At 40.2% G+C, this 14,247-nt stretch overlaps 1 long non-coding RNA gene across 1 annotated transcript; it reads left to right on the forward strand.

The window, feature by feature from the left end:
- Positions 1–290: 290 nt before the first annotated feature.
- On the forward strand, positions 291–13,985 carry LOC123577461. The gene is made up of 4 exons (XR_006701853.1): positions 291–421; positions 9,522–9,689; positions 10,750–10,848; positions 13,852–13,985. It is a non-coding gene; the product is annotated as an uncharacterized LOC123577461 (long non-coding RNA).
- The last annotated feature ends 262 nt before the right edge of the window (positions 13,986–14,247 follow it).

A 14,247-nucleotide genomic window follows, 5' to 3' on the forward strand; every position in this document is an offset into this window, starting at 1 on the left:
ACTGAGAGAAAAAGAAAAACAATTTAAAAAAAGGATAATACCTTTGTATGAAGAGGCAGATTAATGAATAGCTCATATTTCATAGGCATCTCCTAAGCAGTTTGCATACAAGAGTGATTCTCACAGACATAGTATGGGAAGCATCAGAATTCCACGGGCATCTTTTTCAATGTGCTCACTCCCTAACATTATGCTCACGTGGATGGTGAGCATGCTTCAGTCAACACAAGGTGCTATATACTGCTTAGCTTAAACAATAAACATGTCTTTCTCACATTCTGCAGGTTGGGAAGTCCAAGATCAAGATGCTGGTGGACTTAAGTGTCTGGTGAGAACCCTGTTCCTCATTGTGGATGGCCACCTCTTGCTGTGTCCTCACATAGCAGAGAGGGGCTCTGGTCTCTTTCCTCTTCTTACAAAGGTAAGAATACCATCATGGGCCCCATCCTCATGGTCTAGTCTAAATGGAATTACCTCCCAAAGCCTCCACTTCCAAATATCATCACGCTGGGTATTAGGGAATCAACATATGGATTTTGTCAGGAGTGGGGTGTGGAGATGGGGAGTGTGGGGTGGGGGTGGGAGAGAACTTGAGCCCTCAGTCCACAGCAGTGTTCCACCCAATGTACCACTGTTGCTGGTGGGACATCATTAGGTCCAGGTGACTGAGAACCAAATAAGTGTTGTAAATCAGGGACATATATCAACCAGTGAATCCTTATGGCTTCACAGCAGAAACACATGGTTCTGCAGACTAGAGAAGTCTGGGAATCACTGGAATACACAATATCATCATTGTCATCATAATCCAGCCTGAGATAGCACAATGACCAGAACATTTCGGTGGCAATGCAGCTTAAATACGAAGACCCAAATAAAATAAACAAAATAAAATAACATAAAAATAAAAATAAATGTAAAAATGAATAAATAGGAAGACCCCTCCAGACCTCCTAAAGAAGGATCAGTGGTTTAAAAGGTCTATAGTGACTCAAGAAGACTTCTGGAATTTGACGGCTGTTTCTCAGCATTGAGCCTCTGTGCTCTCTGAAACTTTAGTTCCGATTCATTCTCTGGCTCTCGAGATTTTCAGTCAACTTTCTTACATGCCATCACACCAGTTCTAGCCTCAGAGCAAAACTCCAGGTCCACTTGATTTGACAGGACCACATTCGGCTTCATTGGAGGTAGGGAGGATGCTTTCAGAGGCATCCTCATTGCAGGGGCTGATACACTCTGTCACGTCTGGGCCCCGGAACTGTGGTTTGCCTCTGGCGGGAAATGCTGCCAGCCAGCCATGCAGGTATAAGAAGAGACACATAAATGACAAGAGGAGGCAGTTCAGCACACTCTCGGACACCGGTGCCTACATCCCTGGTGGAATGGAGACACGTCCATAAATAGAGGATTGCTTTACCAAGGTCTCTCAGCAGATCATTGAGACTTAGCCAGTCCTGGAAGAGAACGTATGTGAGTGTGACAGGGTCCATGTCCTGAAGCCATCAGGAGAGGCAACAGTGGTAATTCATTGAAAAGCCTTGTCCTCGGCTCTGCACTGCAAATCTGCATGGCCTGCCATCTACTGCGCATACCAGACCGTCTCAGATTTAACAACTCCTACACCTGAGTGCCCCACTCTCATTCCTGTGATCCTCTGCTGTGCGGGAAGTCAGAAGCTTCTGTCCAGGGGCCAGAGGCACGGGCGAAGCAGCCTTCTTGGATTTTTATGTGAACATCAACAAGCGCATGTTACATTTACCTGTGTCTCAGAAATTTCTTTTTTCTGACAGAGAACCCAGAGAGCGCTGCTCTAAGGATAGCCCTTACCTAGTGCTCACCATGTCCAGTGATTATTGTCATTGGCATTTTGTACATGAAGAACGTAAGACACAGAGAGGTTAAGTAACCTGCTTGAGGTCACACAGCCCTAGATGGAAAGCTGCAGTGACAGCCCTGGTAGGCTGTCTCTGGTCCAGGCTTCTCCCCACTACACTGTACTGCCTCTTAATTCTGCAATGCTGCTAGGCTGTTAATAAGCATTACCTACTAACCCAAAAGGGTTTGTGGTGAAATGAGAATAGAAAGGTTGACTTCAGGACTGTTAATCTGTGATGGGGGTAGGTGGGTTTGGCAGAATATCTCCAGAAGTCAGGATTCTGCAAAACACATTTGAAGAAAAGCTGATACTCATTATGAAAGCAACCAGCCTTTGTATTCCAGCCTAATCTTGCCAGAAAGAAGTTTCATGGATAGGCTGAAACGTCACTCTTCTGGCAGAAAGAACTTATTAAATCCAACCAATTGCTTGTGCCAATGATTCAGTGATTCCGTAGAAATCACAGCTAGGATTGCCCACACTTGACTGAAAGTTATGTGGTGCCCGTGATGTCTGTGGAGACTACCTGCCTCTGTCAGGTCCAACCCAAAGGCTCTTCTGCCAGGAGGCTTTCCTCTTTTCCTTGTCCAAAGCCTTCTGTCTACTTTTGAAATACAAAGCAGCTTAGGGCAGCAGCTCACATTAAAACTTCTTCATGTGCTCTCTGGCAGAGAAGGAATCTTTGTAACTGTTTTTAAGCTCCCCTATGATATCATCAGCTCTGCAGATTAGACACCACAGTGAGCCTTCATAGGAAATCCGTAAAATATCCTCACTGTCAAAGCTCTGGGTTACATTCAGTGAATGAAAAAAGATCTTCATATTGATTGGAAAATTACTTCAGATGGGTATTTACTTTTATTCATGTATAAATATAATTTTGTGCTATTTTGTTTTATTATTATTGATAAAATTAATTAAGGGTTAAAATTTTTTTTTTAAAAAAAGACATCTTTAAGTCCCTCAAGTGCATGAACTGTTGACCACTCTCATGGTGCTTATTATCATCCTTACCCAGATCAGGTGCACATTAATTTTTTGTAGTTTTGATTATAATACAGATATACTTTGTTTATATTTTTAAAAATTTTGTATTTTAGAGCAGTTTAGATTCACAGAAAAATTGAGAAGGTATGGAGATTTCCTGAATATTCCTTGCCTGGACACATGCATACCTTCTGCCCTTGTCAGCATCACTCACTAAAATGGTACATTTGTTTCAACTGATGAGCTTACACAGACACATCATAATCACATAATACTTATTAACTGCATGGTATTTCATTGAAGAGATGTCTTCCACTAATATTTGACACCCAAGTTGTACCCTCTTCTCTCTATTATAGTTAGCACAAAAATTAATTTTATGTGATTATAATGTGCACTAAAAACAGTTGTAGCAGTCATGGCTGGGGGACAGTGTGTTCAATGCTAGACTGAATTATGGGAGCTTATTTCTGAGAATGCTTTTTGCTAATCTAGTAAAAATATGGAAAAGAATGGTAATGGAAGAGATTCCAAAATGACTAAATATGTGGACAGAAATATGTAAAAAATTACTTAGTAAAAAATAATTTAATACTTAATTTTTATTTTTTTAATCAAAATTTGAAACACAGAATGAAAAGAGGTTATTTAAATCAAATTTTGTTTTATGTAGAGACATACAGATTGAAAGAAGTTTGTGGGCTTAAGTAAGGGAAACAATAAGAGGGCTGAAAAAACACTGGACCCAGAGGGTAATCAATGAGTTGTTGGGTAGAATAGAACCACACACACACACACACACACATACCAGTGTGAACTCATGAACAAACAGCTCTAACATGTTCTAACATGTCTAGCCATGTGAACTCATGTACAGCTCTAACATACTGGTCTTCCCTTTGCATATCACACGACGTTCTCCCAAGAGAACCAGACTCAAACCTGCATTCAAAACCTCAAGTGGCTTTTTACCCTGCTGGAGCAGACAGAATAAGGAAGGGCCTTTGAGAAGCTCTGTGTCTCTGGAGCTCCAGACGAGGCTGCACTATCTATTGGTTTTTCTTCCTTCTTGCCTTCCTTTCCTTTGTTTCCTTCTTCTTTCTTTTTGTTATTCTACTGTTGAGGGCCTACTGTATTCTTGACCCTCTTTTAGGAGCTACAGATGCACAAAGATGCACTCATGTATCATATGTTCTGGTGACGGGAGTCATAAAATACAAGAATGCATCTACAAACAGGATCATATCAGATCTTGGTAACCAAAATGAAATAGGGTCATCTGACAGTGATTGATGGAGGGTGTGTTTGTGTCACACTTTAGGTTAAGTAATCTGGAAAAAGTACTTTGAAGAGTTAAAGATGAGTTAAAACTTGTAGAACGCTCATTAATGAGACACATCAGTAAGTTTACAGGTAAAGTTTTTCAGGCAGAAGAAACAGCAAATGCAAAGACCCAAGAATGATATTGGGGGTTCAAGAAGTCCAGTGTGGCAGGAACGTAGTGAATCACTCTTGGAGAGAAGCAAGTCATTAACCCCCTGCCTTCGGAGGTAGGGAAATATAGAGACCGCTGTGGGAATTACAGAATGATTCCTGGTAGGACAGTGGGATGATTTTAAGGAACTTGAAATGACTAATCGAGTCATCAGAGCAGATCATGGTTTTGCTGTTCCTTCAGTGTGCGTTGTGTAGAATCCTTCCCACTGGACAAAATGGGCATTCTCATGATGAATCAGATTACATGTTAACAGTTTATAAAAGCTTGATGCCTGAAGTGTTATATTTGTCATGCCAGAATGAACAGACAGAATAATACTTGTAAAACTTAATTGTTCACTAGGAAAGAATTCCTTGATGGCACAGCTGATATTTAATTTAACAAGTTAATTGAGGGATAACTCTTCATTTTAGAAAATCAATTTACCATCCAATTCATTAAGGCAAATGAAATGAAAGGCCGTGTCTGACTATGGGATGAGAAAAACATGAACAAATGGGGTTAAGAAGCCTCCTTGTCTTAAGACACTTGTCAAGAAAAGCCCAAAGAGGGTACTTTCATGTTGGAATTCTTAAAACTAAAATTCTCAAAAAGTATGTGGATTAAAATATGTCACATTTTATGTGAATGGTTGATTCAGTTTATGAAAGAACATTAAATTTTCAAGTTCCTTCATATTTTTGAAGAAAAACAGGTTGGTGTCCATGGAAAATGAGCCCCAGATGGAATTACTGCCCCACTGGGAACTCTTCCAGTTGGATTTCATATAATTTTCTTCAAGTGCTGACGTGACTTGTGTTGACTACAAACCATTTGTAATTCCGATCGCACGTCTGTGTGCTCTTTATAACATGTTGTGTATCACTTTGTCTGGAACTAGTTGACTGGCTGACAATGCTCTTAAAGGTAGAGAACACATTATTTATTTCTTTTTCATGATACTATGTAGAGTCTAGACCCGAGATAATATGACAAACTTGGTAACCCAGCATGGCTTTTACAGGGTTTTATATAGTTTTTGTTTGGGACACTAAAATGAAGTAGATAGGGATTGGAAAAGTATGGTCCTAGAGTCTAACAGGCCCTTGGCCTATTTTTATGATGTTTTCCTGGGACACAGCGATACCTCATTGGTCATTGATTTTCTGTAGGTGTTTGCAGCTACAACAACAGAGCTGAACAAATGCAACAGAAACTCTATGGGCCTCAAAATCTAAAATTTGTGGCCCTTTGTAGAAAAGGTTTGCCAATCAATGAATAACCTTTTGCTGTGATTAAAAAAATGTACCTAGATTTCCAGCTAGATTTAAAGGATTCATTTTTACATTTGTATTTATTTCAGTTTAAGATGTAATGTGAAAATCTAATGTTACATTCCCACATGCTGGCTGCCTCCACACCACTTACTGGGTAATCCATCTGTTCATCCCTAATATGAAATATCATATTGATTATATGCCCAAGGCCTTGATTAGAGTATTAAGATTACATAACATTTGTTAATCTTTTGCTGAAAGAGTAAGGACTTTCTTTTTTTTTTTTTTTTTTTAATTTTTTTTTCCAACGTTTATTTATTTTTGGGACAGAGAGAGACAGAGCATGAACGGGGGAGGGGCAGAGAGAGAGGGAGACACAGAATCGGAAACAGGCTCCAGGCTCTGAGCCATCAGCCCAGAGCCTGACGCGGGGCTCGAACTCACGGACCGCGAGATCGTGACCTGGCTGAAGTCGGCCGCTCAACCGACTGCGCCACCCAGGCGCCCCTAGTAAGGACTTTCTTAAGCGTTTTACCAACATCATGTTATTTATCACGCATAATTTTATGACATGTGTACGTTTATTATTCCTGTTTAACAGATGAAGAAACTGAAGTGTATATATGTTACACAATGTGTCCAAAGGCCACACAGTTAAAAAGCTATGCAGAAAGAAAATTTTATAGATTTAAATTTTTGTTTTAACGTTTATTTATTTTTGAGACAGAGAGAGACAGAGCATGAACAGGGGAGGGGCAGAGAGAGAGGGAGACACAGAATCCGAAACAGGCTCCAGGCTCTGAGCTGTCAGCACAGAGCCCGACGCGGGGCTCGAACTCATGGACCGTGAGATCATGACCTGAGCCGAAGTCGGACGCTTGACCAACCAAGCCACCCAGGCGCCCCAAAAAGCTATGCAGAAATAAAATTTTATAGATTTAAAAGTGATGAAAATGACAATTATTAAATGAATTTTGAATGGCAGTTGAATGAATGTGTAAAGTTCTTGCATGTATTTTAGTCATTGCTTTCTATTGTGTTCGATTATACAACAAATATGTATAAGGTACCAAGATTTTTTTATGTTTATTTATTTTGAGAAAGAGCATGGAGGGGAGCGGCAGAGAGAAGGAAAGAGAAAAAATACCAAGTAGGCTTTGCACTGTCAGTGCAGAGCCTGATGCAGGGTTCCACCTCATGACATGAGCCGAAATCAAGCATAGGACACTTAACTGACTGAGCCACCCAGGCACCCCAGTATGAAACTCTTTTTTTTTTTTTTTTTTAATTTTTTTTTTCAACGTTTTTTATTTATTTTTTTGGGACAGAGAGAGACAGAGCATGAACGGGGGAGGGGCAGAGAGAGAGGGAGACACAGAATCAGAAACAGGCTCCAGGCTCTGAGCCATCAGCCCAGAGCCCGACGCGGGGCTCGAACTCACGGACCGCGAGATCGTGACCTGGCTGAAGTCGGATGCTTAACCGACTGCGCCACCCAGGCGCCCCTGAAACTCTTTTTTAAGCACATTAGTATTAAGCCATGTAAACCTGCAAATAACCTTATCAGGTTGGTATCATCATAATCAACATTTTGACATTACACGACATTGAGGCATAGAGAGATTAAGTGGTTTCCCAAAGGCCGTCAAACAGGGAAGTGGCCAAGCTGGGATTTAAATATATGGAGACCTATTCTAGCATCCCTGGTTTCTCCAGACTTCATATTTTGTCACTATGAGTTGTTCAAATAATCACAGATGTATGTGTGTCTAAATTAAAAAAAAAAAAAGAAAATGAGCAGTTGCTGACCCTTAGGGAGAACAGCGATTTAAGACTGAGATTGAATTTTTAATATCATTATGTAAGTAGAAATCCCAAGAAAATCAATAAATCAAGTCATATTTTTTTTTAAAAAGCCTTGCTTTGTATTCCCCACACAATGGAATGTGAAATGTGGTCTACTTGGCACATTTACATGATATGATCTTGTGGTAAGAGCTTCTTGTGTAAATGACCAATCCAGAAAATAGCTTGAAACTTATAAACAAAACTCCCATGAAGAAAGAGTTCTAAGCATTAAATGTAGGATTTTGTAAAGTAAAATTAGCTTTACTTTTCTCCCTCTTTATTTTAAAACTGCCTTTGAAAGAATACCTCTTAGTCACCTAAGCTTTTAAAAATACCTGAAATGTTCCTTAAGAGTTATGAATTGTCATGTCCCTTTATCTGAGCTTGGATATGTCAAATATAGTGAAATGGAATTTTACCAGAAAAATCACCCATAGGTTCTGTAGAAGCTGAACTGATTTCAGACACACTTCTTCAGACCCTTTCACCTCAGCACGGTGGTACCTCTCTGGCTCTGTGCACCCTACTGGCTATCATGCTGGGAAAACACCACTCTGGGGTTCACTGCTATTTCCTGGGAGCAAATCTAGTGAGGCAGAAGGTACATATTTATGTTTCCTAATTGTTTATACTCAGCAGTGGGACTTGAGTTTTTCCCAGGAAGGTGTTAGCACTGGGCATACCCAAACTACTCCCACAGTCAGGTCAAAGTCCATGTCATGGGAAGAGCTCACAGGGAATTACTGAGGAAATATTGCCAGAGACATATTGCATTCTGGACCACCTGTCCCTTCATGACTTCTGGCTTCCTGAGAGCCAAAACCGAAATCAGTTTTAAATGGTTGGCCTCGCTTAAAATTGAGTTTGAAGAAGATGATTTACTGGGTCACTGACTGAGGACCAGCCTGAAAAGACTCATTTGTGAACACTGTGCTGCTGGTCCCTGGCTCAAGAGGCTCTGGACGGGCTGAGCCACCATCAAGATGCCGTATCTTGAGTTCCTGAAGTACTGAGCCTTTCTTTGTTTCTGGAAGAGAAAGTTTTACTCTCTTTATTTATTTTTAATTATTCAATGTTAGGTCTCTAGGTATGAAATGAACAATGAATGAGCAAATGCATTTACAATAAGCAGATACACATCACTCTTTGCATGTTTCACTGCCTACTTAGCTCTAATAATGGGAAATGGTTAGATGAAAAAGGTGGGGTGTTTTTTTTTTTTTTTGGTAAAAGTGTTCAAGATACTAAAATGAGGTTTATTTTCAATAATACAGTTTCATTTGACAGGTGGTAAAAATTCAGATCACTCTGTCAAGTAATCATATTAGAATCACAGTGCTGTAGAAATTAGTGCTAATAAAGCCAAAAGCTCATGATAGAATAAGAGGAGGAAGGAAGGAGAATCATCAGTAAGTAAATTATTTCTTTGATAGTTCTAAAAATATCTTAAAAATCAAGATCTCAGTACAATTCATCTGTTCAAGGACAGTCTTTCCTTTAAGTAACGATGTATAATTCTACTTGTTTTGTAGGCTCTAGTGGAACATTTATTTATTTATCATGCAACCCATGAGAATATTTGTGTCTGGGGGATTGATAGACATGCGAGTGCCAGTAAGCTTCTCTGTTATTCAGAACCACATCAGGGCAGCAAACCCAGAGTATTCGGACAATTTGATAATGCATAGTAATAATTCATGGCATTTTAGTCACCAGACCAACAGCAGACATTTGATGCATGTTGATCAAGGACTGATATGTGAGAGAACTTTTTCCAACATTTATATATTAGAGCAAGGACACCTGAATGCCAGTCACTAAATTACCCTAAGCTTTGCTTTCCCCTTTCTGTATATGTGTTTATTTGGGAGAAAGATGTTTGCACTGACCAGCTGCTGATGAGCTGTGTGAACCTGGCTGACCTACAGAATCATAGAGTGTTCTGGATCAAAGGGTCTTCAAGGTCATCCAGCCAGTCTACTCACAGGATCCTCGAGGCTCCACGGAGACAGTGGAATCATTTGTGATCATAGTCTTTCCTGGGCTTTCTTGACAGGTGTATCTGTTTCCCCACTTCAGGGTCCAGGCTTCAGTTATAATTATATTCTCATGCGCTCCCTACCACTGTGGAGGAACCCCTCTTCCTGCTGACTCTGCAGAGCCTTCTGTCTTTTGTAGCGGCTGCAGTAGAAGGCAGGGAAGTGCCCTTTCCTGGACTGACCAGGTAAGAATTAAAAAGCATTTTGAAGTAAAGTAAGCTTTTTTTTTTTTTTTTTTTTTTTGCTGGGGGTGGGGTGGTGGGGTGGGGTACTTAAAAGTCTTTTGACCTATAATGCCCTCTCCATAAAAATTCTATGATCAACTTACCCCTTTGTAAGTTGAAAACTGTATTTTTCTCTTTCTCAAATATTGTTCATCATTTCCCCTCTAGCCTTTTTGGAAATTTTTCCTAGAGACAGCCCATGATATTTTAATACCACAGACAAACTGTGTATTTGTTTATGTTTTGTGCTCTCTGGTGGAACATTTGTTTATCATACAACCCATATTGTATGTATATTTGTGTTCTATAATTAGGAAGACTTAGATTTTTTTCACCTCCAAGGACCAAAGTTTGCCTTCACTGATAACTCAGGCTCTACCCAAAGAGCTGACAACTTAGAAAGGGCCCATTTCTGAGCCTTTAGTGTGGCTGTGAGAAATCTCAGTGTGTGGCACCAGGCAGGGGGGGGCGGGGGGGGGCGCTGAACTGAACAGCGAGGCTCTGGAAAAGGAAATGTTTGCTTCATTATAAACTAGAGAATTTTGAGAGCTGACATGCAGCATATTTTGTTAAAAAAAAGAAGGGTTCAAATCATCCCCCAAATTTGTCAGTATCAAAGTTGAGTGGGCGGAAGACAGCACTGACTGTGGTGCAATAGGGCAGAAAAGAGAATGCCAACTCAGCGCACACAACGAGCACTTAATAAGCAGGGATTGTGTGCCTCACCTCCACCTGCATTATTCATTCAACTCTTCCAGCACGTTGCTGAAGTGCTGTTATCAAATTAATTTTATAGATGAGGACACTTTGCCTTACAGCTGTGACTCTACAGAGGTTGGGAGGCTGGGAGAGGCCAAGCCAGGGCACATAGCCAAGCTGACCTTCCAACTCCGCGCCCTCACTCAAAGGCGATAACACCCACTAGAGTCCAAAAGAGGCTTGTCTAAGAATGAGTTCATTTTTGGCAAGGCAAGAAGTCATTGAAGGATTGGTGTCGTTATTTTAAGCTTCATTTTTTTAGAGGATCCTGTTCTACTGTCTTCTGGTACCTAAATGGTGACTGTGTCTGGTATATCAGAGATGCATGTGCATGACTGAGAGCTGAATCTTGCTGGAAATTGTGAGTAATATGTATTAATTACACACTTTGCATTTGTTTTACAGTATGTTTGGTTTATATGGTTACAGTCAGCCTTGTGCATTTCTTCCAACCTACTTTGTCAGATATCATGTAGTGTTGGGCCAGTCTTCCAGGCCATGACCCTCCTTTTAGCCGCCCTTTTGTGATATTCCCATTCCAGGCTGGACCTCTTGTTTACATTATTCCAGTGTCCCCAGGATGAAAATCGTAGGGCAATTTTATTCTCTTTTGTTACTTTCTTATTCCTAACACTTATAATCATTCTTAGCATATAGGAAGCGCTCAATATTTGTTGAACACATAAATGATGAGGGATTATAGACGATCACTGAATTTCAGTGCTACCTTTGACCTTTACCATGGGGGTCACGGCATATTTATAAATACCAGACGGTAACCTCAACAACACGTTGGTGAATAGTTACTTTGTCTTTACCCAGTGAAATGGGTCATAAACTTTGGATGATAATATATCCTTAGGTTTCTGCTTCAAGGTGTTGGACTGAACACATGCATATTAAACCCCAGAAGAATGTTAGTAAAGAACAATCAAAGGTGGTAAAACCTTTAACAGTAAAACATCAACAATTGAAAGAGATGTCAACAGAATTTCTGGAAGAAAAGAAGCTTGTGAAGGCACGTTGGTGGAGGACACAGAGCTGGAAATGGGCAGAAGGGAGCTGCACAAGAATCTGTTCCCCAGGGAGCCAGTGGTGGAACCAGGTCTCACCGGTCTTTGATTGTGCCCATGTCTTCCCATCTTCTTCAGAGATGTCATGTTGGCAACTTGAAATTGGTCTTGCGGGGAGTACAGATCAGGGTCTCCCTCCCTTCTCATTAGCTGGTTGTTAATCATTTACCAGCATATCATTGAAAGGAACCCCATAGAAAATCCACTTTGGGTGTTCTGGTCCAAAAGGTAAGAATGAAGGGTGAGACCCCAAGAGAGAGCAGAGATAATTAAAGGTCTAGACCAGCAGTGCCAATTAGCCCTACTCTTTTTACCCTGTTTCTGCCTGCTACTTGGCATTCACCTCAATGCAAAACCCTATAGCCCCTATAGCGTCTCCTCTAAAGCAGTGGTTTTCTTAACCTTAGCTTGCTTCATGATCAGCTGGAGGCTTGTTCACACACAGATTGCTGGTCTCACTCCCAGGGTTTCTGATGCAGTTGTTCTGGAGTGGATAACCAGAATTTACAGTTCACAAATTTCGGACAGTGCTGCTGCTGCCCGTCTGGGACCACACACTGAAGACCATGTTTCAAAGGAGTTAGAGGAGAAAGACCCTGCACTGTCACATGCTTCTCATTTAGACACGCACTGCTCTGTGTCCTGAAGTCAGTGTCCCAGGCCATACACTCTTCCATTGGAGACAGCCCATTCGCTCTGTCATTCAGCTGTGAGGCCTGTGGAGGAAACAAAGCCAGTCGTTCTGTAACTTCCTAGAAACACCCTCCTCTTTTCTGTAGGTGTTAAGCATTTTCTAGACAGGTCAATATAACCTCTTCATTAGTTTTCAACTTCACCATCAGCCTTTGGTCAAAACACAGATGATGTGATCATGTTTACCAAAAAAGGCTCTATGTGCTATTAATGTAAGAATAGAGAAAATGCCACAAATTGGAGATCAAAATTTGGAAGACTGGCAGAAAAAAAGAATACAAACATAAACATTTTACATAGTAAACATCTAAGTGACTATTTAAAGTTGATAGCAAAATATACAGAATTTTAGATATATTATTCAACTCTACCAAGACAATCAATAAAAGAACTGGGAAATTTTGCATATCTCAAAAATTGAAAGGATTAAGAAAGAAGTATCATGAAGAAATAAGTCCTTATTTTTTATAGCAGGGAGTAGAGTTGGTGAAAGAAAATAAAGAAATGGAGACATAAGCATATTATTTAGAGTAGTTTGGAAGTAACAGTCAGAACTAAAGACAGACATGGTTAAAAGCAATGACCTCTGAGGAGCAGATAGCTTGTGTGGAAATTGGGGAGAACACTGGTGCTTCTCATTATAAAACCCGTACTGTCTTATAATTCCAGTGGACATGTGAATGTATCTTTTTTTTTTTTTTTTTTTAATGTCATATCCATTGAGATGACTTGTTGGTACGGACAGTCATAAGCATTTATAATTTACAGCTTTCTTTGAAAATGGACAATGGATACACAAGCCTTTTTAATGCAGGAGTTCTGGCAGAAAATATGCTATTCTTTGTAAATAAAACCCTGGCCCACTCACAGAATGCTCACCTGAACTAAAATTATTACCAGCTGACTGATAATTGACTGAACAATTTCATTTTCCAACCAGCTCTTTGAGTTTTTGGAGACTGCCAGTAGTAATACAAGCAAATCAAGAGGCTGATCGCTTCTACATCAGTGGCTTCTAATAGACCCCAAAACAGATTGCAAATTGTCCTAACACCCAAGCACCCTAAGGTTGTTTAAAATCATGATCCACACATTACCAGCTTTCCCACATGTCAACAACGTGCTGCCTTATAAACTGCCTTATGATTTGAAGAAAATGGTATATTTAGTCTGACAATTTCCAGTTGTAAAGAGGTGAATTTGTTCAATGTCTTATAAAGACTATAATGGTCTCTGGCTTTATGTGTGTCTTGTGTTTGGACAGATCATATTTTTGATTAGAATTTGAGGAGAGGGATTAAGAGCTAGGACTATGAAATCCTGCACGAGATTGCATCCAGTTGCCCTTCCGTCGGCCAAATTCATCTGTTGTTGATTTTGTCCTTCAATAACAGTAAATGGTTAATGAAACTATTGCCTGCCTTTCATTTCAAGGTGCAAACTTTTAATATATATGTGGCTTGATGGCCTTCCTTTGCCAAAACGTGTATTTATTCATCAATTTTATGATCTGTAATGATGGGGAATGAGTCATGCCTCAATATCTGTAGCTTTCAAGACCCTGACACAATCATAATAATTGCTATTTTGCATTCTAGGTGGCTATAATTTAACATGTAAGACCTTCTACAGGGAAGATAATGGAGAAAAATTTCTCTATCAGCTGAGACAGCCTGGCAAGGTAAGTGCTGAAAGCTGGCACTTGGTTTTCCTCCGTCACTGAGGGTGGAGCACAGAGGCACACACAGGCCATCAAAGTGTATTGTTTGGAGGTATTATATGGTTAGCAGGAACCAAAACAACACTGTTTGCTACTTTGTCAACAGCAGGTGGCCTGGAAGAAGGGGATGGAACTGCTGAGATGGCATTGGATTTCCTGGGCCATGTGATTAAATATCCCTCAGATCATTATTGATCTTGCTTTTGGTAGATTCAAAGTTTGTTCTTCTAAGTATGTGGAGTAAAATGAAAGGGAGAAACAATTGATGATTAAT

The sequence above is a fragment of the Leopardus geoffroyi genome, chromosome D2, assembly GCF_018350155.1.
Source record: "Leopardus geoffroyi isolate Oge1 chromosome D2, O.geoffroyi_Oge1_pat1.0, whole genome shotgun sequence".
Lineage (NCBI taxonomy): Eukaryota > Metazoa > Chordata > Mammalia > Carnivora > Felidae > Leopardus > Leopardus geoffroyi.